The sequence below is a fragment of the Camelus bactrianus genome, chromosome 2 (assembly GCF_048773025.1).
Source record: "Camelus bactrianus isolate YW-2024 breed Bactrian camel chromosome 2, ASM4877302v1, whole genome shotgun sequence".
Classification (NCBI taxonomy): Eukaryota; Metazoa; Chordata; class Mammalia; order Artiodactyla; family Camelidae; genus Camelus; species Camelus bactrianus.
In genome coordinates, this window is record NC_133540.1 from 66,940,974 (window position 1) to 66,968,110 (window position 27,137).

A 27,137-nucleotide genomic window follows, 5' to 3' on the forward strand; every position below is an offset into this window, starting at 1 on the left:
AAGGTGTGAGGCCAGGCCAGGACTGGAAGCCCCCTCTGTCTCTCTGACCTTTTACTTGCGACTCGCTGGGACATCGTGGTGGGCAGCAGGGGAGAAATGTTGGTAGGCACTTGGTGAACCACTGCAGCTCTGCTAACCATTAACGGGGCCCCGATGGACTGGGAATCGGATTCATTAAAAGACCTAGTCCTAGAGGTCTCTGGGAGAATGTTCAAGATCTCTGAGGAGGGTAACTGTTAACAATCTCCTAAGAATTAGTCTTAGGCTACACGCATGCGAGGAAGGTAAATAACCTTGACGCAGACAGGAGAAGAGCCTTTAACAAAATCTCTCATCTCTCAGGAGGAACCCTACGTGTCATTAGCAGTTGGTAAGTTTAGACAAAATAAAAGAACTGCAACTCAACTTCAGGAAGGCAGTGAAACACGATGTGCTAAAACCTGTAAAGGTTTGAGAGGTTGATTGTTTTGGTGACAGGGGTCAATTTAAGGATTAATGAGTCAAGAGATCTACAAAGTTAAAATTTCCTTTCTTTGCACTATTCAGTTCTGTTCAGCAAATACTTCCCCAGGCCAAATGGAACCATTAGCCTGACTTCTAGCCTTCTTTTAAATGATGAAATTGTGGCCAGCTTTGTGAATGTAATTTCTGCTTGACTCTGGGGACCATGGGTCAGATGAATTTTCTAATGCCTTAAGGGAAGTTGGTTGATGAAGAACTGGTTTCTCTGGGTCTCACCCGTGGTGTTAATGACCCATTTCTACCATGAGATTCTGATGTTTTTCAGTTACCGAAATGCGTTAGTGTTCTCTGTCATGTAATTTTAAATCATAGGCACATTTGGGGGATAAATTTTATTCATATTTTGCTTAAAAAAATAAATGAAACCAAACTAAATCCAGAACATTTTGTACGGCTGCTTCTTATTAAGATTGTTTAGTCATTGGTGGGTGATGTGAAGAGAACAGTGCTCAACAATTTGAGAATTCTCTCATAAATCAAAAAAAAAATAGCATTGGATGACAGTTTTTGTATAGTTCCAAATGGTGATTTAAAATCATTTGCAGTTGTTACCTACTTGAGAGTGGAGTTACTCTGATTGTAAAGTTGCTGTTTGATGACCTCGAGTACTGAAATGCCATAGACGAGATAGGCAGAACCGCGTGTAAGACAGTGTGCTTGAGTGTGCTTGCCTTCACGTCGTCAGGTTAGACCATCCGAGAGAACTAAAATTCTGGGGCTCTGAGCGTGCTCACCCAGGGTCTCTTGGAAGAGCCTTTACAGAAATGTCTAGAAATTGTTAGGATTGTTTGGGTTGGTAGCCAGAGACAAGCGTAAACAGAACAAAATAACAATTTTTAATTAAAAAAATGTGGTTAAGGAGAAGTAGGTGTCTGCCCTCCCTCCAACAGCCCCTGCACCAGAGGAAAAATGGGTTTGTAGCATTTTTGGGGGGGAGGAGTGTATGTTACTGTAGTTCAGCCGTTGATGAAAACAACATATGGTTAGTTTTATGAGGACTTAGAGACAGATGGTGACCTATGGGCTAATTATGCAGTGGGCAAGATTCTTTAAACAAATCACTGTGATTGTGGCATGGCTCTTTCTCAGGAGTTAGACAGTCTGGACTGTTTATTGTCACACCAGGTAAACACGTTCCAGGTGAATGGGGAAGAGGCGCTCCGTGAGGGAAGTATATGAACAACTTCTTTTCATCTCCATGTTCATTTTAGTGGCTAAAGAGAAAAAGGAAGAAAAGCAGTCAAAAGAGGCAGTTACAATAAAACTCTTGCTTATGCTACCACTGCACTATTTCGGACCGCTCGCTTTCTGCAGAGCAGAGGGTTTGGCCCTGTTAAACATCAACATTTGACTTTTCGTCACTTTGAATGAAACCCTCTTTGAAGGAGCGAAATAAGGTCTGAGATGAGCCCGCGGGCAGGGCTTCCACCTAGGAGCCTTCCTGCTTGCTTCTCCCGCCCCCGGAGCCGGCCCTGCTCGGCTCCCCAGTTCCCTTGGGCCCATCCCCGTGCCAAGGTTGCGCCCTCTTCTGGGCTCTCCCTCTCCCTGACTTCACTACACTACACTTTGCAACCATCTGACAGATTATTATTATTTTTTTAACTTAAACATTTGTTTATTCCACATTTCTTTTCCCACAGGAAAGCCTCACAAGGGCAGGGGTCTTAGACGGCTCTCTGCTGTGACCTCTGCGCCTGGAATAGTGCAGGCACAAGAGCTTTTAAATATTTGCTGATACAATTAACTGACGGATGAGAACTCCTTTAATCTTCACTGTGCTGCACTGGGGGCCCTGTTCTCTCTTGCCTGTGCCCTGGTCAGATGTACCGCTCATGCACCACTCCTGTGCTTAGGGTTCTTGGCATTCAGCTCACTGTATTTCTAATGCCTTTTCTGGTCTTTCTCCCCCATTGGACTGTCTCATCTTTGACAGTGGACATTTTAGAGGTTTTCCATGTTGTTCACAATGCCCAGTGAGACTTACTGGCACTTGTTTATTGACCGCATGAGTAAACGAATTCCCCAAGGAACATAGTCACTGCCCTGGGCTCTTTCTTTCACAAAACCCTTTGAGGTAGATGGTTTCATGCCCATTTTACAGATGCTCAACTGAGAGAAGCAGCCATGATTTGAATCCAGATTAGCCTGACTCCAAGGCTCATCTTTGAATATGCCCATCTTTTCACACCTAAGGACTCTTTTCTTCAGTGTCAAATTTCTCAAACCTCACACATCATGACAGATTACTTTGTTTTTATTTTTTGTTTAATGTTGTTTTAAAATACTTGATTTTTTTATGGGCAGTTTTCAGTTGATAAAATTGAGAAGATGGGGCAGAGATTTCCCACATGTCCGTTGCTCCTCACACACCTTTTGATAACCACCTCCATTGTCAGCGTGACTCACCAGAGCAGTACATTTTTCACCAAGGATGACATATCACCCAAAGTCCATGGTTAACCTTGGGGTTCACTCTTGGTGCTGTACATTCTGTGGGTTTGGACTACATATAATGACATGTATCCATCATTATAGAAGGTACATATATTTTTTACTTATCTGATTGAAAAACTGTACAATAGAAATGCTGTAAGAGTAGCAGTGCTTTTAGTTAAGAGCTTTATTAACTCTACTAATATACATTTGAAAAATAGCCGGTCCGCTACGTGGGAAGCCTTCTTATCTGTGATGATGCTCGGTGCTCCCTGGAGCGTCAGCTTCCTGTAGTAACTCCGTGTCCCCCGGCAGCCCTGGGACCCCTCTCAGGCACCTCTGCATCCCCTGTGTGTCCTTCCTTCTGTGAGTGGCTGCAGGCTTCTGGATCCGCTTCATTCTTTGCTCCACCCTTCAGGATGTGATGTCTCCTTGACTGTCCGTATAGCTCACAGCCAGCCCCATTTCTTCCTTCTAATTTGCTACTCTGTAATAAGCCTCTGGTTCAGAAGTCAGGTGATCCAGCCTGCTGAAACTTGTCAGAATGAGCAAAAGGGACAGGTGGGCACTGAGTGAGCAGCAGGAACCTGGATGACATGGGGTCTGTCCTGTAGAGGAATCTGGCTATGGTCCTCATCAGGGTACCTGCTGCTAGGCATTGCCCGGGCACTCATTGCGCACGAGCCAGTGTCGCTCAGTTCTGTGGGAGGTAGGCTGTGGACTTAAGGGAGGTGGGGTGGAAAGAGTAGAGAGGAAGAAAGGATAGGCAGGCAGGATGAAGAAGCATGGCCATGGGCAAAGGTGAGGACTCGAGGGGCAGGTCGGCTTCATGTCAGGGCTGCCTCAAACCCCCCTCCCTCTGCGTGAGCTTCCCTGGTGCAGATGCTGTGTTGTGGCTTTTCACAGTCATGCTTTTTTCTTCTCACCCTGCAGAGGGCTGAAATTTGCAGTCAGGATTTGTCTATGCTCTATAAATAAGGCAAATTAGGGGTACAAATAAGATGCTACAGGGGACCTTACTTAGCCTTTCTACTATAGAAGAGTGGTTGCTTTTGTTTTGCTTTATTTTTTATCACAGATTATAGTTAAAACTGCTATTAATGTGGGAGTCTCTGGGGGGAAAAAAGATACAAATGAACTTATTTATAAACCAGAAATAGACTCACATAGAAAACAAACCATGGTTACCAAAGGGAAAGGTCGGGGGAGGGAGAAATTAGGAGTATGGGGTTAACGTATACACATTACTGTATAAAACACATAAACAACAAGGACCTATAGCACAGGGAACTATATTCAATATCTTGTGATAACCTGTAATGGGAAAGAATCTGAAAAATATATTTATAGAAGTGTATAACTGAAGAATCACTTTACTATACACCTGAAACTAACAACATTGTAAATCAACTATACTTCAATTAAAATTTTTTTTAAATGTGAGTCTCTGGTCTGCACCCAGGATGTACCACGTCCTACCTGGGGTATCTCTAGCCATTTTCTATTGTTAGTGCCCTTTCCCCATGATTTGGTTGAAAAGCCACCACAGAAATATGAGATACTGATCTAGTTCTTCACCTCTGTATCAGTTTGCTCATCCATTTGCCCATCCCGTCATACCCTAACTTTTCCAAAAATAAAATTTAATACATTTAAATATATAAAATATAAATATACAATATGTGATATATGTTATAAATACCTTACATGGTTTAAGGAGTCATAAGGGATGTGTGGACAGGGTATGATATTAGAATGTCTAATAATAAGCACTCAATAAATATTTGCTGTTAACTATTACACTTTTTTGTTTATTGTTTTTAAGTAAATTAGGAGAATGTGTGAAGGGAAAATCAGGGATAAAAGTAATCTTTTTACACTGGTGAGCAATTCAACTTGCTGAAAGTGTGCTGCAAATGTTTCCCTGAGCTTCCTGTTAACCAGTGCAAAAAGGGAAACACGTCAGCCTCATGTTACAAAATACACAATACTGCTTAGAGAAGTCATGGGGCCTGGTAGAATGGATACTGTGTGATAGTGTAAAACAGCTTTAGCAAAATCCCTACAGTAAACACCATGAGGAATTTTTAGGGCAGCTTCCTAGGATATTCCTCAGTGTTGGCCATTGGGACAACCAAAAAACGCATCTCAATAGAGTAGACCACCAGGGACAAAGCTGTTTTGAAGGTGTATTCTATAGAATGTGTAATGGAAATACTTGTTTCCTAATCTTCCAGTCTCACTCTTCTGCAAACACAGCTAGTATATTATACTAAGACTGGGTGGATTGTTGGGGTGAGGGGTGGGGTAAAAAATGTGAGCAGGAGGTATGAGCTCTAACTAAGACCATCTTTCTTTCTGCTTTTTGATATGTCTCTGCATTTTATAATGTCTGTCTTTCAGTGCTCTTAGTTATGTATTTTCCTGTGTACCTCTGTCAACACTGACATGGTGACTGAGGAAGATCCTATGACTTTCCAAATTTTCCAATTTTTGGTGACCCTAGAATATTTTCTTTGCTTTATACTGGACATCATTACTTTTTTGGAAAATTCCGTTGGGTTGCAAGATAACAATATCTTGGAATTGTCTTGCTTTCTAATTTTGCTTTTCTTATCAACTCTGTGATTTTGTGATCTCTTAAATTCTCAGTGAGTGGAAAATTAAATTGTTAATATGAATTTCAGTTTTGGAATTTTATACTAGATGAGAGTGTGGTCATTACATAGGCAGTGCCTCACAGGTTTGGTTTTGGCCTGAGTATTGAATGTTTGCCTTTTCGTGGGTTGTCATAGACCTGGCTTCTACCTTTATTTCATTATTGGGAGTTTTCTACAAATGTTGCTGCAGTCTCTCAGCTAAAGTCATATTTTTCAATCTTCTTGCTATTTCTTTTTCACCACTTACAGGATGAAAGAAGGTAAAATTAGATATGACTTGATGTCTGATTTACAATCAACGTTTCAGTGGATTCAAAAATTCAAGAAGGTGAAAAAACAACATTGATTCTTCTTTTTAGAAAATCATTCATCTCTTTTGGCTGAAAAAGTTTAGTTTTTCTCCCCCATGGTGTTCATTTTAGACATTCCCATTGTACCCTGTGCATACCCCCATCATAGCACCTATATTTACTAAAATAGTAAATTAACCTGTCAACGTCACTAGACTGTAGGCTCTTTGAAGGCAGGGCTCCCTGGTGACTGGTGGCGTAATATCTGGCATGTTGTAGATACTTGATAAACCTTTGTGGAATGAAAAGAGTGACCAGCAACATAATACCTTTATGGTCCCAACTGGTCATTGGACTGGGCATAGCTACTATACTGTCATCTCCAAGGACTGTCCCAAGCCAAATCCAGTTCAGTAAACCTTCTCTCTGTGTTTTAGAGGTAGAGGCCCTACTCTGAGTCCTTAAAATTGAAAATCTTAGTCATCTTTGCATTTCTTTGTCCCCTTGATTTTCTCTTGTATTTTCTTTTTTTGTACCCCCTCTGTTCCTATTGCCTCTACTCTAGTTTACACTTTTCGTCACCTAACACCTGTGGCTTGCAAGCTAGCTTTGCTGACACGAGTCTCCCTTGCTGGCCCTGCAGCAGGCAGACTGGCTGCCTCCGACATCCCTCCATGAGACCCCGTGGAGACAGTCAGTGTGGGCTTTCCCAGGGAGCTTTGCAGAGCAGCCTGTTCCAATAGGCGTCCTCATTCCCTTGGTGACCCTCCACTCTATGGGCTCAGAAACGGATTTGAGGAGCATAACAAGAGTTCATCTCTCCATCCTGTTGACTCAGTTCAGGAAATGGATATATAAAAGCGAATTGCTAGCTTACTGATTTAAAATGAGAAGAGAACTGTTTCTACTTCCATTTCATGGCCTGGAATTCCAGTGTGGGAACAGCGGGGACATACTTTCTTCCTGTGGCCAGACCTGCATGGAAAGCCAAATCATAATCAGATGCTTAGTTGGCCAGCATGGAATAAAAACAAAGAAGTTAAGTTTCAGATGGCATCAGGGTAAGTCGGAGGCGTCCACTTCACGGTCCGGAGGCTTGCCAGTGGGAGTACCCAGAGGGAGTTGGCTCATCTCCGCAGGGGCACTGACTTGCCCCAAGGTCCTGAACCCTCCAAGGACTAAGGATGTTGCCCGTGGCGCTCTCCCCCTGTCTGTTGCTCGGAGCAGCAAGGCCACTGTGGCTGTCTTTAAATCTCCACTCGGAGCGGCAAGGCCACTGTGGCTCTCTTCAGATCTCCACTTTCAGGTCCGACCAGGCCTGGTCTGATGGACATTCTTGCACCTAGATTCAGTACTTTCAATTTGGGGCTTTAGAGTGGTTTCTCTAGGATGTCTTTGCAGATCTGGACTTTTAAAGTTTAGCTCTGAAAGCAGTATTATTTCCATAATTTCAGAGCCTTACTGTTACCTACCACCCCTACCTCATCTCTCTTTTCCTCTAAGACCTCATTAGCTCCCTGACTCTTGTTGGAGGAAGTCTGAATTTCTCTGCCTAGCCTTCAAGCTCCCGCCCACCTCGGCTGCACTAGCCAGTCCTGATACCTGCTTTCCTCCCTGTTGAATAAGTGGCCTAGAGCAGAAGCCTCAGCACAAGTCATTCGTGTCTGCTGGAGTTTTTTGAGCCCCCAAAATTTGTCTTTGTCTCTTTCATAGGATTGTTGTCAGGGCCAGATAAAGTGATGTATGATCGTTTATTTATCGGTGTAGGATTCTGCATGGGTAGGGTGACTTCTTCTTTTAAGTTATCATATGTTGAGCACAAGCACTTCATACACATAGTTTCACTTAGTAGGTACTATTATTATCCCCATCTTACAGATGAGGTAAGTAAAGCTCAAAGTCTCAGGACTGATAGGGGCTGCCTGATCTGTCCAACTCCTTTAATCCACTCTGAACTTCCAGTGCCCTCTGTCACATGAGGCTGGACTCTTCACTCACCTCCAAAGTAGCCCCTCCTATTTCTTGCATCTCTGCCCCTCCAGCCTGGCGAAGACCCACTCACCTGTCCAGGTCTCCTTCAGGTTGTACCTTCTCTCACTCCTCTTTCCTCTCCGGCCCTCTTTGCTCATCATTATCCCTGAACTCCTATGGTGCATGAGGATGTACTGGAGTCAGACCCATCTGGGATTACATCCAGGCTCTGCTGTGCTGCTTTGAACAAGCTGGTTAACCTCTCTGAGTCACTGAAAAAATGGACAGTTCCCTCATGGGGTTTCTGGATGATTCCTTAAAACAGTATATGTGAAAGTCCTTTGTAAATGGCTAAATGTTCCTGGCTTCCTCAGTAAATCAGCTGCTTTCAAACGTACTTTTACTCTGATCCACAATAAGAAGTATATTTTAACTTCGTGACTTGGTGGTGGTGAATACACAGACTTGAATCAAAAGTTTCACAAGAGTTTTCTCTTATTCTTGTATGTGTGTGTGTGAAAACCAGTGCTGATTTTGATCCATTTAATTGACTTCGACTACCCACTATGGAAGGCTAGCCACAGTTTGGGGAAAAAAACCACCTGGCCCAGATGGCGATAGCCCTTTGAGGGCAGAGAGATTATTTCCTCCAACTGCATCCTCACAGGCCTAACAGGTTTTGAGAACCTTGGCAGGTTCTGGTTGATGGGTTTTCGTCTGGGGGGTAGAGGAGACTTGAGCCAATTATACAGTCATTTATCGAGTGCCCTTTTGCACGAATCGGCCAGCAAGGCCCTGGGGGCGGCTTTGTTTCTGCTCTGCTCAGGAGCCTGCACCCTCTTGAGGACGTCGTGCTGGCGTCCCCGTACTTGGCCGCATAGCTGCAGCACAGCTGTTTCTGCGACAATCGACTTCAGTGTTTGATTCCTCTCTCCCGGCCAAGGCACGTCTGTCGCCCCCCCTCCCCCCTGGGGTTGAGGGGGGATCCGCTGCGTTGGATCTGCCCCTGCCCCGGGCCACGCACCCACCCGCTTCAGAGGCCAGCATCTCTGTTGGCATCGTGTTTTCCCTGCTGTGCTGGCTAGGACGGCCTCCCGCAGCCTCCATGAAGCTCAGCTGTGTATATGCTGCCTGCCGGCCTCCCCAGCATCCAGGCTTCCAGGGTAAAAGGCTCTTACAGCTTACATCCTTGGGCCGGAGAAAACAAGCCTGCCGCTTGTGGTGCCTTAGCACCAATTTGTCACCCACTTCACTCAGCGCTGGCCCCCAGCTTCTCCTCTGTATGGAATCTTTCTTTCCCATGGCTGCTCCAGCTGGGCTCCGGCCTGACATTGGAATCACATGTTTTGGCTCCAGCCATTGGCATTATTCTCAAGGTTGTCAGCACACATCTCTGCTGCCATCTTTTTCTGATGCTAAGGTCTTTTCATTAATAGATGTTTTTTTCCCTGGGAGACTTATTGAGGCTAATACTCCCCTCACCGCCCGCGACAAGGGTTTTACCTGCCAAGTCAAAGACTGATTTCCAGCCACCTTCAGAAAAACACCGGGGCTTCACTTTGTTTTTCAGCCCAATCAGCACACATAACTTTTCCTTCTTCAGTTACGTTAAATGTCACTTGCTTCTGACCCTAGAGAGAGTTTAGAATGACAAGTTAAGGTTCATAAGCACTTGTAATCTCAGGAGCCAGAGTAAGGAAAACCGGTTTCCACCATTTCCCCCAAACGGACCTGGCAGACAGCTGGTGCCCCACCTTCCTTCTTATTTCCCATCCAAATGTGTCCAAGATGCTGTCTGCATTTTTCCTTCTGTCCTCACTAAAGCCAAAGAACTTTCCCTTGTATTTCCTTTCAGCTTCTAAATTGCTCACTTGGCTTTTTATCTGAGCTCATATTAAATTGCTTCATGATTTCATGCCTGGAGAGCCTTTGGCATAACCTGGCTCAGAGAGAAGTGTTGTTTTTTTGTGATTGGACCGCTTCGCTGCTGCGGCCTCTGCTTACATGTGAGTCGGGCATGCAGGTGAGGCTAGTGCTCTGGGCCAGGGGAAAAGGAGAGACCACAGGCACCCAGGCTGACTGTTGGCAGCTGTGATTTACTCAGGAGAGATGTTACTTCTGTGACTTGCAAACAACCCCTGGGGGCCTCAGCCGCTTGTGATAAGGGCTGCAGAAAAGCGGGAAACTTCATTTCCTTGAGTACGTAACTTTCCTACCTTACAGCAGGCTGAGTTTAATGCAGAGCCATGGAATTAGATGTATGTGACTGATGTCACGTCAGCAACCACATCTTGAGTCATTACTCTTTTCAACAATTCTGCTTCAAGAGGATTAAGGGAACTGAGGAAATCCATGTGGGGAAAATTTTCTCAACTGTAAATGTGGGGTCTACTATGTATCCGTATCCTTCTCAATTCTTTAACACCCCTGAAATGGGATGAAAAGTTGCTCAAAAGTTCTCATGCAAAATCATAAGAGCAGGAGATCTGATCCACATGGAGATATATTAGGAAACGATCAGATAAGTTTCTGAAATCCTATTAAAATGCTCAACAGTTATATGAAACATACAAGTATTAAGTTATTTAAAACTTTAATTGGTATGGCGGAATGGGATGTTCCTGTGATTTTTAATAAAAAAAATTCAGGGCACAAGGAGAAAAAAAACCCTTAAACATCAAAAGGGAAAATGCCCTTTATCTACTCATGAAAACAGTTCCCTTGTTCCTGGCTGTCACAAAGGACACGACAAGCCGTATTGTGCAGGGTCCAAGGTTCATGAGAAGCAGGTCTGTAAGTGGCAGGTAGTGGGAAAGTGATTTATGTTCCATGAAAAGCCGTTCAGTGGTTGTAACACTCCCAGGACATCTGATGCTTAAGGGAGCTATTGTCTTAACATTGGCGGGACAAAGGCCTCAATTACCGGAGGGTGCTGGTTTGGGGTAGCGATATCCTGTCTGCTCTTCCAGTAAAGGCAGGAGCATGATTATCTAGGATTCTTTAAAAAGAAAAAGCTTTTGTTCTTTCTCAGTTACAGTGGAAATTAAAATAGAACCTTAAAAATTAGGAACATAGTCAATTTTAGTGGCAGGATCTACTAAGCACATTGGTGAAAGTTAAATCAGATGCCTCCTTATAAAACGTGTGAACAGTATTTACTTTCATTTAAATTTAGGAAAACAAATGACTGGCTATTGAAGTTAGGCATGGGAAGCAGTAGTTAGTAATGGGATAAGAGGACTCAGGAGTGACATTAACTTAGATCACCTATATTTAGCTTCCACTTGTATTTCATTCTGTGTGGTTTTTTCATTAATCTAAATTTAACTTTCAGAATTGCATTACTCAATATGTAGAACAGTGATCAAGAAGTGTTTGTATTTCATAGTAGACCATTATTTTTTCACATTTCTGTGACTTGGAAAATAATAATGGAATTTTACATAGAAAGGTTTGTTTATTCTTTTTAAAGATTTTGTTTGGGGCAGAAACTTGGTATATTCTATGAGAATTTGACAGAAATTATAGCGTTTGCTTCATCAAAAAGCACTTAAGCTGTATACATCATTTAAGTTTCCAACCCTTCTTACTGGCTTTTTTGGTAATCGGAAGTGGAAGCCTAAAAGGAAGGCAGCGACGGCAGGAGAAAAACGTAAGTGAAATTGTTGCCCAGTCCTTCAGTATGGTGTGGGAACTGTCTTCCATTTAATTTTGTCTTATCAAACGTTTTGGGGCATCAGAAGTACGTATTGGTCCCAGGCTTCAAGAAGCTTATAGTTTAACAGTTTTCTCCACCTTGACACCACCGACATTTGGGCTCAGCGGATTCTTTGGGATGGGGGCTGTCCTGTGCATTGTAGGATGTTGAGCAGCATCCCTGGTCTCAACCTACCAGGTGCCAGTAGAATTCCCCCCACCCCCAGACTCCTGTTGGGACAACCAGAAATGTCTCGATGTAGTTAAATGTCCCTTGGGGAAGGAGCAGAATCATCCCATTTCAGAACCACTGATTTGACTCAGTGCATCTCTCTGTAGAAACTCAGCGGCGTTGTATGCCATTCCAGGCTTCCAGTTACTTAACGTTTATTCCTAGTTTGGGAAAAGCCTTTTGGAAATGCCCTAAAGTTAATTTCATTCTAGGCCAGAGGAAGATTGTTCACTGTGTGTAGGCGAGTGTGTATGCATAGGGGTGTTTTCTTCATCGTCATCACCATCATCACCAGTTTACAAAGAAAATGGAGCCCTGGAACCTGTGAGCCGAAGGAAGACCCAGACTGAGATCTCACGAGCAAGCAGGCTGAGGATTGTTTGCCATGAACTCCTGCTGTTCCCTGTAGTAACAGAACCTGCTCAGACCATGAGAGCTTTAGGGGTTAATACAGCTTTTGCAATCTTCAATGTAGAGGACAGAGAAGATTTTATAGATCAGTTTTGAAATGGAGCCTAAACAGAATGGATTGGCTTTGCCCCTTTTCACCCTGACCTGCCTTCTCCCTTTTTCTCCTCTTTCTTTCCTCTCACCTCTGCTTGTTCAGGAATAGCTCTTTGGGCAAACTTGTTGCTTATCCACACACTAATTTTGGTGAATTAGAAAGAGATGCCCTTCTCTCCAGATAATTCATTACAGTTATCTACCAGAAAAGTGCCATGATATCTGTACAAAATGGCAATGACCCAGGGCACCTGGCACCTTGGGAGTTGTGCAGTGCACAACTTCTGCAGCAGTATGTGTTGGCCGTGTTTGGGCAATTTCATTCATTCCCATAACATTAGCTGTTACTTGGATGCTGCTGGTTTCTTCCAGTTCTGAGCCAGACAAGACCTTTTCCTGGAACATCACGCCGATGTGTCCAGATGCCTTTTGGACATTTCCTCTTGTGACTACCTTCAACTATCCCAAACGTAACGTCTGCAAAACTGGATTACTGTCATTTTTTCCCAGCCTGCTTTTCCTTAAATTTAGGAGTCGTCTTAAAAACTCTTTTTTCCTATATACAAAATAATCCTAAGTCCTCCCCATAGTGTTCCTGGATCTGTGATTTTCATTCTACCCCCACTTCCCCTCTTACCTTATTTCAGTTTTTGTCTCCTCCCACCTGGGGCCTGGGCCATCGCAGTCATCCCCTAAGGATCTCCTGTGGTGACACACCCCTTCACGCAGATTTCAGCCAGAATGCTCTTACGAAATGCAAATCTGATCTTGTCCCTGGCAGAGCTCTCTGATTCCTTCTCTGTCCAGTTCCTGCCTCCTCTCCACAATGACTTCTAAACTTACCCTCTTTCCCCAAATCTGACATTTCCGATCTGCCCTTCCTGCAGGCTGGGTTCCAGGCACTGGAGACCCAACATGAAGAAAACAAAATCTTTGCCTTCTTGGGTCTTACTTTCCAGAGGGCTGAGCTATTTGCAGTTCCATGAATTCACCAGGCTGCCTAAGCGTTTGTTCCTCCCCTCCCTTTGGAGCACCACCCTGACACCCCGAGAATCTTCTGGAACTTTAGGATCAGGATCAGCTCTAGCATCACGATCCCCAGTAGAGTTAGCACTCCTTCTCAAGTCTCCTTTGCATCCTGTACTTCAAGATTTCCTCAAGAAGGGCCCAGCCTTACCAGGCTTTGTGCCTTTAGCACCTTTGGTAGTGCCTGGCACAGGGTAGTTGCTTAACACTTGTTTGCTGAAGGAAAGGTGCTCAAGTATGGCCACTTTTTTGGGTCACGTCCCTCAAATATATCCTATATTTTCTTCTTCTCTTTGCTCATGCCCTTTATTCTGCTGAGAATCTCTACCCCTACACTCCACCCATCCCTTGTAAGTCACTCACTCCATATCCGTATGGTGAACCCTTGCTCATTCCTTTCCTCAGTTTCCTTTGAACAGAACTTATTGCTTTTTTCAGTATTTCAGTAGCATTAATGCTAGGAACTTGCCACTCACTAGGAGTTGTGCCCTGGCTTAGGGCTGTGAGGATGAAAAAGGCCTGATCCCAGTCCTCAATAAACCCACAGTCTAATAGGAGACAGCGTTTTGTTCATGCCTTGTTCAGAGGATGGCTGTCCTCATGCAGCGATCCGGGGGCCCAGCCCCGCCCCTGTGGCTCTGCTGACCTCACTGGGCTCACTTTGTGAAAGGGAAAAAGGAGCATGGGGTAGACACGCTGGCTTCTGAAAGCTTTGCCTCAGAAGTGACACGTACTGCTTCTCACTTTCCATTTGCAAAGACAAGTCACGAGGCTACCTGAACGGCAAGGGCAGCGGAGACCTGTGGTGTCCCTGGGTGCCCGGGAAGAAGGGATGGGGTTTTGATAGACAGCTGGCAAACCCAGCCACATATCCCATCATGCTGGTTGCAAGTTGTGTTATCATGAGTTGCCAGCATACTGATTAGTCCTCTCTGTCTAGAACATTTGCAAGATGGGCTCCCTCACCACATTTAAATCTCATCTGAAAGGTCTTCCAAGTGTAGGGCCACCCAATCTTGAAAAGCTTCCCAGCCCTTTAAACTGCTTTTATTTTTTTCTCTTTAGAGACCCTGTCACTCACACTAGATTACATATATATGTCAAATATAGTTTTATTATTATATAGAATTTATCATATTTATAATAGTTTTAAAATTTTTATTTGAAGTGTTGATTTACAATGTAAGTTTCAGGTGTACATATACATGCAGATATATGTATATATATAAGCGATTCAGTTATACATATACATGCGTATGTATATTATATAATATATAGTTTTAATTTGTCTCGCCCATCTCACCTTTGGCTCACCTTCTCTAAAATATATGTCCCTTGAGGGTACTAGGTTTAGTTTGGCTCACTTGCTGTATCTGCAGAGCCCAGAATAGTCCCTGGCCCTTCAAAGATTATGAACTCCTTGAAGACAAGGATTTGTCATTCACATTTCAGCAAATATTTGGTGACAGTGCCTTGTGCTAGGCAGGCCCTGGAGACACATGCTGAACAAGGGATTTAAACCCCTGCCCTCCTATACCATGTAGTTTATTCAGTATCTCTTTTGACTTTCTCATGTGCTTAGCATTCAAGAGTGTTTAAATATGTTTGTGTAGTGAAAAAATTCATTAGCAGCATACCTGGAAAAAAAACTCCCTGTAGTAAATATCTTATTTAGTTTTAGGAAATAGTAATAATCTAAGTGAAATACTTTGTAGATCATGAGAAAAGCTTGGATAAAAATCCACTCTGCTCCAGCCTTTGAAAAAGGCTGCTTCTAAGTCACTCTCTTCATTGCTAATAATACCACCAGTGGGGAGGGGGGGCACTTGAATAAAGAGGCATTTGTCACCAAATGGTAAGTTAGCAGCATGTCTTGTTATCTGGATTGGAACACATAGTCATTAAGTGGCATTTCGACTAAATCTGATTAGAATTTAGAATCTACTTGGAGACAGACAGAAAGATGTTTCTGCTTTTTTCCACCTCAAATGTTTTGGGTTATAAAAAGATTAAAAGTAATTTTTAAGGGAATGCCTGTCTTAGGATGGTTGTATAATGGTGGAAATTCTTCAGGGGAGTGACATCTCAGGAGAAGGAAATACAAAAACAGCTCAGTACAGTCAATTCATTTTTACTTTGAGGAAAAAATAAGTGAAACTGCTTGTTGGTTTTCTGCAAGCTGTAGCAGTTGGTTGACTCAAAATTTTACTTCCGACCAATTGTGAAAATTTAGCCTTCATTTAAAGAGTGCCTGAATGTTCATGTTCGTTAGATACAAGGGTTAAGGAATACAGCTGTGGCTTGTAAGTGGTTAAATTTCTGCAAATGCAGAAAAGCTTTGGAACCTGCTTATCGTATTCTGAAGTATTTCCAGTTAATGGTTATTAAAGTAGTTCAAGCAAAATCAGTATCTAATGATAGTAAAAAAAAAAAAAAGTTAAAAAAAAACTGCTTTAAAACAGTGTTCAAGAAAATAGTTTGTATATGATAATTTAGCATATGTAAAGCTTTAAACTCTCTTGTGAACTACTCATCAATTCCTATATTATCCTGTTTTAATTCAAATTGGTAAATTCTTCCTTTCTGGATAACAGCAGGAATAAATAAGAATAGACAAATTCTATCCCCCTTCATTAAGGTTTAAAGTTATTCTCGATGGTTCCCAAATTTGAGAGACTGGGAAGGAAGATTGTAGCCCGTTGGGCATTTTATCTAAACAGTGACGCCCTTTTGCTGTAGAGAACATCGGAGGGACATGGTATTACCGTCTTTACTGATGCTGCTTGAATTCTAGAAGGGCTATATCCATGTGAGTGCTGCTGCATTATATTTGGGGAAGGGAACATGTAAGCCAGAAAGAATACAGGTTTGGGGCCAAGAGGCGTGGGTTAGAATTCCGGTCTGCCACTCCTAGAGGGAGTTACTTCTCGTGGCTGATTCTGTGTCATTAAAGTGGGGACATTTAGAGGACCTACCCCATACCAGTAGGTTTGAACAGGACAACAAACCGAGACCCCTAGCACAGGGTAGGCTGGAACTTTTGTCCTGCTGCTAAAGAAAAGGAACGAAAGTTTTCCATTTGTTTTTTTTAAATGACAGTCCGGAAAATCTCGCGATCCTCAGTTAGACCCTGGCCTGTTCCAGTCAGATGCGCTTGCCCGCGTGGCTCGGAGAGCGCGGTCAGAAACGGGGACGGCTAAAGTAGAAGCTAGAAAAAGCGGAAACTACACATCAGAACTCAAACCTGCCTCCTGGAGTGTTCAGATGATAGAGGGAAAAAAACTTTAAAGGCACTTTGGAATATTCTACGTGTGTTAATCAAGAACCTCAAAAAGTGAGTGGGCAGAGCAGATCTCTGAGGTCGCCCCACTTTAAAATCCCCCGCGGGGACTGTGCGTGTTAGCTGGCAGTGGTGCGTAAACGCTCACTTCTCTGCAACTTCCAAAACTTTCTGCTTAATAATCTCAGTTCTACACTCAGTCTGGACTGACTTTGTCAGGAGATTGAGATCCCGAGGCATGGATTTTAATTGCTAGTTTCATTAAAAATTACTTTTTCAAGCCTTTTTTTCCCCTTTGAGCTTTTTTAGTTTTCTAGTCTTCACACTCCAGTAAAATTGGAAATGCTTTTAATGTTTCAGTGGCTTTTTAAATATTATAGTGTTCTACGAGCATGAAATTTGAGAGAAAACTTTTTTCTTTTAAGTTTATTATGCTCCGTTCTCTGAGAAAAACATACCTTTTATTTTTATTAGCCACCCCCCCCCAACTGCTAGGTTTTAAAACTGGTATTTGAGCAATAAAATAGCCCCAACTCCAAAAAGGATTCTAAGGCAGGTTCCTGTGTCCTATTCAGGGATTCAGCCAGCTGAAAAGTTTGGATAAATAAAACCCTTCAGCCAAGTTCAATGGTAGACATCTTACAGTATAACTACTGCATTGTAATTGTGCTTAGAACTGCTAGGAAGGAAGGAAGATGATTCCTTTCAACATTTTTAAATTAAATCTCATGTTTTGGAGTGCCATGCAAACCTCACATCTCTAAACTTATTTGATTTTTTAAAAATAAAATCTTTCTGTTTAGTGAAGAAATCAAGTAAAGAAGGATACATAAATTTAAGTAGAAGAATGTTAAGTTTTCACCATGTGCCCCTGTTCACACCTCTTCAGTTGTTCTTATTAAGTCTTCCGAGGATCAGCTTAGAAGGGAACTATAGGTCCTGATTCTTGGTTGAGAAAGATTCTGTTCTATCTGCAGTGACTGATCCACAGTTTCCAAAGAAAACTGCCCTGGAGTACAATAGCTCTTCCTTCCAAATTCAAGTCAGTAATCCTATCTGCCGGGTGCAAAGCAGTGAGAAGATAGACTCTTCGTAAGATTCTCTTCCTCCCAGATGAAGGCACATGTTATACCCCCCACCCCAACTTTTTAATTGTAAGCTTAGACAGAAAAGTGAAAAAGTAAGATAGAAATCCATGTGCTTCAATAACTAAAAATAATCCCTAGCAGTGAACACTGTGGGCTGGGCAGTGTCAGGAAACTAAGAATCCCATGGGTCTTGGTTGCCTTGGGGAAGGGGGCTTGCCCTTGCCAGAGAAGGCTTTTACAGGAGCTGTGTTAAGAGCTGTGTTAGCACCATGTTAACACCATGTTGAGAGGTATGTTTCCCCAAGTTGCACCATGACACCTAGTCCCTGGGGATGCCCCTCCCAGCCCATAAGTCTTCTGGTTGAAGATGTTTGGAAAATGATGCAAAGTATCATCCTCTTCACTGTGGCCATTTGAATTAGAGACCCTAAGATGTTCACCCACACAGGAACCTGTTTGACCTTGACTTTACTAAGCTTGCCAAGAGATTGTGGCATGGAATTTGCCCACCAGACACCCACACCCCTGACTCTTCTCCACCAGCATTCTGTGGAACTGGCAGCCCTGCAACAGCTTTGTACAGGAAGTCGGGAGATGCCACTGCTACCTGAGCGGGGAGTCGATAAGAACAAGCTCTTCTTAGACTTCCTTTTGTTAGAATCTCTCTTGTTTTCATTCAGCGTAGAACAATCACCTTCTAAACAACAATGAAAACAAATTTTAAAAGGGTTTAGAACTCTTAGCAGCATATTTCTACCTTGTTTGTGTTCATAAGGGAACTGAAACATGAAACTCAGCTTTTAAAATAAAGTTCATTTTTTAGAAGAGTTTCAGATTTACAAAAAGACTGCAAAGATAGTACAGAGCCCCCTTCTACCCCTTACCCAGTTTCCCGTTATTAACATCTTATGTCTCATTGTGGTATATTGATTACAGTTAATGAGCTGGTATCTATACATAAATATGTGTAGACACTAAAGTCCATACTTTATTCAGATTCCCCTAGTTTTTACCTAATGTCCTTTTCTATTCCAAGATCTCATCCAAGACCCCACATTTTCACTTAATCATCGTGATTTGTTAGGCTCCTCTCGTCTGCGACAGTTTCTTAGACCTTTGTTTTTGATGACCTTGACAGTCTTGAGGATCTTCTCAAAACCACTGAGGTATTATGTAGTGTGCCTCTCCATGAGGGTTTGTCTGATGTTTTTCTCATGATTCAACTGAGGTCATGGTTTTTTGGGGAAGACCACAGAGGTAAAGTGCTGTTGTCACACCACTACATAATACTACTATTATCAGCATGACTTACCATTGCTGACGTTGGCCTTGGCACTTGGCTGATGGAGGGTCTGCCATGTTTCTCTGCCGTTACTCCTAACCCCCTCCCCTGCTATACTCACTGGAAGGAAGTCACTATATAAAGCCCATACTAGAGGAACAGGGAGTTACGGCTCCCCTCCCCTTGTGGACAGAGTATCTACATATATGATTTGAAATTCTTAAATACATTTCTAAGTGTGTGACTTTAAAAACTACTTGGATAGGACGGTTACTGCTGTATTCATTATAGTTACCTGCTGACTTTTTCTGATAAACACGTTATTCTAAGAGAAAAGTCGGCTTCCCAAATTGAAGCCACCCAGCTTTGATCAGAGACTGTCGAATTTGTGTGCCTGCCAGTGTTTGTTCTTACTAGCCTGCCAGAACTTCCAGATGCTGCCCTCTCTTTTTTCTGTGTCAAAATTTAATCCTGTTTGTGCATTTTTCTTCTGCTTCAGTTGCATTGGTGTCATTTTTGAAGACCTCAGACCTGTTTGTGCCTTATGTCACTGTCAAGCGTGTACCCTATTTAGAAAAGTGCTATTATGACTAAACTTACTATGATGTCTTTATGTATTTTGAAGACATTACCATCAAACACATCCTTTCATGTCTATTAGTTGCTTTGACTTTAGCCACCCCCAGTAAAAGTATGTAATTAAAGATTTTCTGTGTAATCAGCTTTCAGATTACTTCATATTTAACATTTGTGCACATCATAATACAGTGTGGTTGTAGGGATTGTTTTGCTTATTAGTTCTTTCAAAATATTGGTATAATTTTTAACAAAGTTATTTTAGAATAGCCATTTCAGTTACCTTTTGATAAGAATAAACTTGGTGAGAATTAGAAGTTTCTTCCCAGTGTAGAGTGTATATATATTTTTCTTATGTTTATTTTATTATCTTTATATCAATATTAAAGATTAAAGAAAAGATGTTTAATATTTTATAAATATAAAGATGAATATATACATATATTTACTTATTTTTAGCAAAGGGTGATAGTAACTGGACTTTAGAAGACTTCCCTTAAGGCAGTGATTCATAGATGTTCTTCCAACTCAGCAATTTTATTGCTAAACATAGCTAATCACCTATCCCTATCCACAGAAGAAAAAAAAAAGGGTTAATAGAAATAATTTTTTCAGTTGCAAGTTTTTCTCTTGCCAACTTTTCTTAAGCCTTTGGCATCAGCTACCACATACCTACTGAATATTAGCAGACATGAGTGTAAGTTGCAAAAGATTATTAACGAAAAAACTCAACCAGCCAATGAGTTCAATAACTCTGTTATTTTGTTGAGCACACACGGTTTTAGGCTGTGGTTTTACATTGCATTCATATTCTGCCTCTTCTGCCAGAAAAAGTGTTCCTGATTCATAAGAAGAAACGAAGTATTTCATGTTTTTCCTCAATGGGCAGCATGACTGCCAGGTGCTTCATCATCTCAAAGTTTGAAGCCGGCAGCACTGAGGAACCGGAGGCGATTAGAGAGCCTCTGGGAGCTTCCTGAGACAGGAAGGCATGGGTCATCCTGAAGCTGTGTAATGATTGTCCATATATCCTTCTGCAGGAAGGATAGAATTGGCTTTCCCACCCACAAATTTGGCATGCAGTGTCTGTATCTCAGGCCAAGGGTGTGTATAAGGATTATGGAGTCCCCAGTGGGTTGGGTTGTAGCTGGAGATACCAGTCCAGTGCTGGAGAGCCCTTCCCGGCAGCACTGTGTGTGTGTGCGTGTGCACGCAAGTGCCTGAAGTGATTTTCCAGTCTTTTTACAGGAAGAAAAAAATGAATTAACAGGATTGTCTTTTTTTCTAATAACATCCTAATAATGTGGTAGATCTTTTTAAAGGGTAGGTTAAACTTCTGAGTAGCTGTTAGTGTGTTGTTTTGTCTTCAGCATTGTGATTCCAGTGCTGGTGGTGGTGAGTAAAGCACGGTATGTGGAAGCAGTCTGAGAACATGGTTTTTATTCTGCTTCATTTCAAACTAATTCTTAATTTTAACTACTTGTTTTTTTTTTTCATCTACCTTTTAGCATAATAACTGGGACATTTTTTGATGCGAGGTACCATTTATTCGTTCAGGCAACTTGCTTTTGAACACTGATGTTCAAGGCCTTACGCTGGGGGAACACAAGTGGAAAAGATGTATTTGGTCTCCATTCTCATGAAGCATACATTCTAGTAGGGGGAACGGCTGAAAAACGACTACAAATGCAATTAAAAGATAATTGCAGGACGTGGTAAGTGAGATGACAGGGGAAATAAATAGGTGACGTAGTCAAGACTAGCAAGGGTGGGCAGAAAAGACTTGTCTGAGGAGATGTCATCCAAATGAGCCCCTGCATGATGGAATAACCACTCTCTATAAAAGAAGAAGGCACAGGTTTACTAATCCAGGGCTGAGGTGGGAAATTGCGTGGTGTGGTCAAGGAGTAGAAAGTAGACCTGTATTGCTGGAGCGAATGGTGAGAAGGGACATTGAAGAAGACATGGAGACCCTCGTGGGTTATGAAGTATGATGTGCGTACAGAAAAGTGCTTCTCATGGTGGGTTTCCACAAATTGAACATAATTGTGTGACCAGCACTCAGATGAGAAAACTGACCATCTCCAGTTCCACTGGGAAGCGTTGTGTGTGGCTATAACTCACCCTTCTTGTTACTTTCTCATGTGTGTGTGGTCCAGTCAGGTGTCAGGGGCTTGGATTGAGGAAACTTCTGGTTTTCACAGGCTGTTTCTATTATAACCATCCAATGCCTAAATGCTTCTAGCAGAACACAGGGTATTTTTCTATGGGGTTTCATAATAATGCCCATAATCCACATGTTCCCTGCAACCCTCACTGTGAACATGGGCATGGAATTATTTGGTAACTCAGATACACATGCGTTCTCCCAAAGTCTTTTCTTTAGAAAGCAAGACTTGATCTTTCAGAGGATTCTTTCTCATATTTGTGGATCTGACTTAAAGGTCCAAGCTGAAACTTTTGTTTTCATTTGGAATTCATGCATGTTAACAGAGTTTATATCGGTGGTGATGGAATATTTTAGGGCTTGTTGCCTCATTATACTTAAATAAAAAGCCTGAGGGGGCATTTAACCAAGTTTAAGCTAGAAATAAAGATAATATAGTAATTTCAAATAGTTTTGTGTGTTCGAGATGAGATTTTGAAGCGATGATTCCACAGTGAATTTTAATGATGATTGTGTATAATGACGTTTATGGATGTTCCATCACCATTCATTTTAATGAATATAATTAGTATGTTAGATTATGGATTTGTAATGTGAAATGAGAACTTTTAATAAACTTTCTCTATAATGGTTCATGCTGCAGGCACACAAAGTGTGAGACACTGAACTTGACTAAATCATAGCAGGGCTTTCGGAATCAGTAGGCTCATGTTTCAAATCAAGATGAGTTTCAAATTTTGAAAAATGCAGCTAAAAAATTAAAAGGCAGTTACACAACCAGATACTTTATATCCTTTTGGGGAAGTTGGGACAAGATGTTAATTTTTATAACGCAAAGAAAATTTTACTTTTGAAGGGATCAAGTAGAAAATGGAATTGAAGTTACACTTTGAGTAAAACTTGTTGATTGCAAGACCTCGTTAGCATTTTTAACATATCACCACAAATGCTTTTGACATTTTCTTTGGGAGACTTTTGGAGAAGAACCAGCCAAAGTCTGAAATTTGTTTTGGTGTAGTCTTGCCCAAACTGGCAGTGAGTTGTTTTGACCCCCGATCTGGTGATCCCCAGAAGCTTTCTGGATACGTACCTGAAAATACAAGAAATGCCAATTTCATCATTTAAAGTTTTTTTTTTTTTTCCCGTAAAAGGATATGAAAAAATTTTTTTATGAAGTGTATCCATTCTTACAACATTTTGAAGGAGAAGTATGTTATTATTTTCAGTCTATATCATTAGCTGGTCTTTAATTTTTTTAAAGCTCAATTTTTTTCCCCTTATCAAGACAGTATGATCTGGGTAGATAATTTGGGAAAGACACAAGATTCATTTTGTTCTACTTTTCTGTAATGCCACCACCTGGGGATAACAGTTTTAAAACTGTCGAGGACTTAATGTCTTGTTTTCACTTCCTTTAAGATCCATTTTAGTGTTTTAGCCTTGGACTTTAATTTTTTTTTTTTCCCTCTTGGAGATTTAGGTTGGCCCTAAAATGCTATCATGTTGTTTCAGCTTTTACGTAATTTACTCTATTACTTTTAGACAACAAATCAGATACTTTCATATTTCTAGTGTTATCTAGCAATGTTTTTTCTTACTGTTACATTTTAAGATGTTAGCTCAGAAAAAAGTCTTTCAAATAAATCCGTATTAAGTAAAATGTTGAGAATTCATGCCTGTAATTAAATAAAGACCATTGTTTTGTTGACTAGTATTGTAGTGGCATCAAGTAAAGTAACAATAAATGGGTCGTTGATCATTTTAAATCTGTTATGTTACAGGACAACTTAGCAAATTCCTGGTGGTGTGAACTAGTGATAGGAAAGCGGGTGGAGAAGTGTAGAACCTGAAATTACTGTGGTGATGGATGGACTCCATGAGGTTGGAGCTTATTAACTCATACACTTGAAAGAGCTTCAGCTACAGCTGTATCCAATGATCAAACTACGTCATAAGGGATCTGTCCATTTCTTGGCTCTGCTTTCTCTTGGGTTGATGTCATTCTTGGTCAGGGTATCCCCATATGGTTTCAAGATGGCTACCAGCAACTGCTGGCATCTTTCCTGCATTTAATAATCCTAGCAAATGAGGGTTTCTCTTGCCAAAGACTTGAGCAGAAGTTCCAGTACTGAGTCTCATTGGACTCACTTTGAGCACTTGCTATTTTCAAACCAATCATTGTGGCAAGGTAGGTGGAGTGCTGTGATTACCAGGGTTGGGTCACATCCCTCCCATGTCACCCTAGGGCACAGCGCATTCCCCCAACAAACATCAAGATGATGTAACCAGAAGAAAGGAAACAGACTCTAAAGCAGAAAAGCTCCTGCGTGTCTGCTGTGACGATCAATGAAAAGTAAAGTCTAATTCCCATTAAACCTTTAGCTGTTGCCACATGAGTTAGCATGTAACTGTGTGTGGACTTCTTTTTCTACCATTGCTTCATGTATTGGTTTTGTTAAGATGGAGGACTGAAACTTCTCTTTTTTAAAAATTTCTCTTTCAGCACTAAGCATGGTCCTAAATAACTGAATATTGATTTCTGAAGTATACTAGAGTTAAGTAGGAGATATTGACACCACTGTTTTGTTCATTGTATCTTTTGGGATGTGTTTGAGAGAAATCACGTAACTCTATAAGTGCACAGGTTTTTTTTTTTTTTTTTTTTTTTAGTATAAGTATGTGGGAAGATTTTTTTGCTACAAATATGTTTAATACTATAAAAGGTGATAGAGATTAGGACTGAGAATATTAACCTAGGGTTATATTCTTTCTAAGAGACCATGGAGGGCTTTCTGGATGTCTATGAGCTCCCTAAAATCCTAGCAAAATCTGTATACCTGTGTAGTTTTCTTGAGAGAGGGCCTGTAGGTTTTATTAGATACTCAAAGGAGGACCCATAACCTACAAAAGGTTCAGAACCACAGGATCTAAATACCTTATACGAACCAGTATTTCCTCACTTGACGAGGTTAAACAGCTTACTGTATGGGGGAGAAATTAATAATGCAACTTTGGAGACACACGAGGGAATTTAAGCTCTAGGATGAATTAAGTCATGCTAACCAATTCAGTCTGTACAGGGTTCAAATAAAATATATTATGGATGAGCCTGTAATAAAATGAGCTTCCTCAGTGCTGCCAGTTCAATGGTTAATGACTGGAAATGTGCAGCCAGCTGATTTTTGGCTCAAGGCTCTGAAGCAGGCACAGGCCCCCCTCTTGCCATTAGGAAGTAAAGGGAAAGTGATAAAAGATGTTACTTTGCTCTCATAAGCGATTTATGACAACAGTTTAATAAAAGTTTAAGAAGTTTCCTCCCCCTAGGATGAGGAGGGGAGCCAGTCAGCTTCCGGGGGAGTTTCATGTGGGATGTGAAGCCCCTTGGCATCTGCGTTGCTTTACCCCGGGAACCACGCAAGGAACGAGGGAGGAAGATGGAGCCTGATGTTTCTCTAACCCAGTCAGGGCTGCTGCTGTGCTTGTCTGTTTCTTTCCCCTGCAAATGCAAGTTGTCCCAGTGACTTTAAGCTTCAGCCTCACGTCTGTGGTGCTGCCCAGGCTGTGAGCCTCGCTAGTTTACACACAGGGCGTTCTGTTTTAATACCACCACCATCACTCTTTTCAGCTACATAAACATCATCAGAGATTGAGGGTTTTGTGAAGGGATTCATGGTCTCTAATATTTAGTGAAGGAACAAAAGTTCTCCCGGGGAGTCCAGTGGGCTCATTTAAAGGATTGCTTCATGAAGATGTATTGCAGTGTAGGTCAGTTTTAATTTTCTTCAACTTTTTTTTTTTTTTTTGGAGGTACTAGGGATTGAACCCAGGACCTCACGCATGCTAGGCACCCACTCTACCACTGAGCTGTACCCACCCCCCAAATTTCTTCAACTCTTGAGGCCATCTCGTTTTAATGTCTGCCTTCCTCCCCAGTCCTGACCCTGTGGGTCCCAGTGTAGGTGGTTTTACAGCCAGCATGCACAGAGCCTTTTATTTATTAACGGCTTAAAAATCTTTTGACAGTAATCTGTAGTAAGATATGTTTTACGTCATGACCCAGTATATACATATATCAATGGGTACGTAGGCATAACAAAAAAGGTTTTGCAAAGCAATATTTACTCTTATCCACTGTGTTCTGATATTTTATTTTCTATTTGGTCAAAGGACATACTGCTTGTTCCCATTCATTCAGTTGGTTTCATAGCCCACTTACAGTTTGCTCCCTGCAGTTGGAAAGCCACCTCTCCAAGGGCTACTCCATGACGTGTTGACATTTGTCGCTGTGGTGAGGGTGGCTCAGGGCACCGCAGAGCGGCTGAGCCTTTGTGTGGCGTGGCAGAACTGAGCTGTGTGTTGTCTGTGGCACATGGGATCTTCTGGAGGCAGTAGAGCATAGTGGTGAAGAGTGAATGTTCTAGTTAGAGTTAGAATATTCTAGTTTGGTTCATTCTTTTTAAAAAATTTTTATTTTAATTTTTTGTTGAGGGGGGAGGTAATTGGGTTTATTTATTTATTTTTAGAGGAGATACTGAGGATTGAACCTAGGACCTCGTGCATGCTAAGCATGTGCTCCACCACTTGAGCTATACCCTCCCACCTAGTTCGGTTCATTCTTGCTCTGGGACACCACCATTTGTCTCTGGTTCTGGGCAAGTTTCTTAAACCTCTCTGAGTTGGTTTCCCCATATTTAAAATAGAAATAACGAGACTACTTCTTTAAAATATTGTGAAGGTTGAGTTATATAAAGCATTTGGCATAAGCACCTAGTGATGTTACAACAACTGTTTGCTATTAATGTTGTCAATATTGTATCATAATAATCACATGTGTCCCCAGTTGGATTGCATTTTCCTTCTGCCTTTTGGAATAATCTGGGCTGAGCCCACTAAGGCTATGAGGCTTACGTGTAGGGATAAATCCTGTGTTCCACAGCATGGATTGTAAGCAGTATAGTTAAATGGAAGCAATATATTACAGCCATTTACACCTTGAATTGGTCAGGACTAATTTCAATGACACGAAACCGAAACCTTAATCAAACTGGTTTAAGCAAAAACAGGAAATTATTGATTCATATAATGGAAAAGTCTAGGGGCATTGCTTTTGGCACTGGCTGTATCCAGCTGCTCTGACGATATCAGAAATGTCTCTCCCTTTCTTGCCCTTCCTTTCCCTGTTGGCTTCATTTTCAGGCAAGCTTGCCCCAAGCAGAAACAGCCACCAGCTTCTGTAGTTTTGTATGAGATACCATCTCACACCCTATAGGATGTGAGCAGAAAGAGGAAGCCTCTTTTTTTTTTTTTAGTAGTTTCAACTTAGTTCTACATCTGATGGGCATTGACTCAGATAAACTCAGTCACCCCTCCTGACCTCTGTGGTCTTAGTCACTGAGTCAAAGGAGGCAGT

At 41.8% G+C, this 27,137-nt stretch overlaps 1 protein-coding gene and 1 long non-coding RNA gene across 4 annotated transcripts in view; one reads left to right on the top strand and one right to left on the bottom strand.

Annotated features, from left to right (window-relative positions):
- TSPAN5 (tetraspanin 5) overlaps positions 1–27,137 on the top strand; it is a 152,700-nt gene that overhangs the window by 70,036 nt on the left and 55,527 nt on the right. The window lies entirely within an intron of this gene.
- Positions 634–9,743, bottom strand: LOC123616475 (uncharacterized). 2 transcript variants are annotated; one of them, XR_006724471.2, is made up of 3 exons: positions 9,608–9,743; positions 9,380–9,507; positions 634–1,736 (listed from the first exon to the last, which is right to left on the bottom strand). It is a non-coding gene; the product is annotated as an uncharacterized LOC123616475 (long non-coding RNA). The 2 variants fall into 2 exon arrangements; XR_012510594.1 differs by lacking the exon at positions 634–1,736 and adding an exon at positions 5,993–6,880.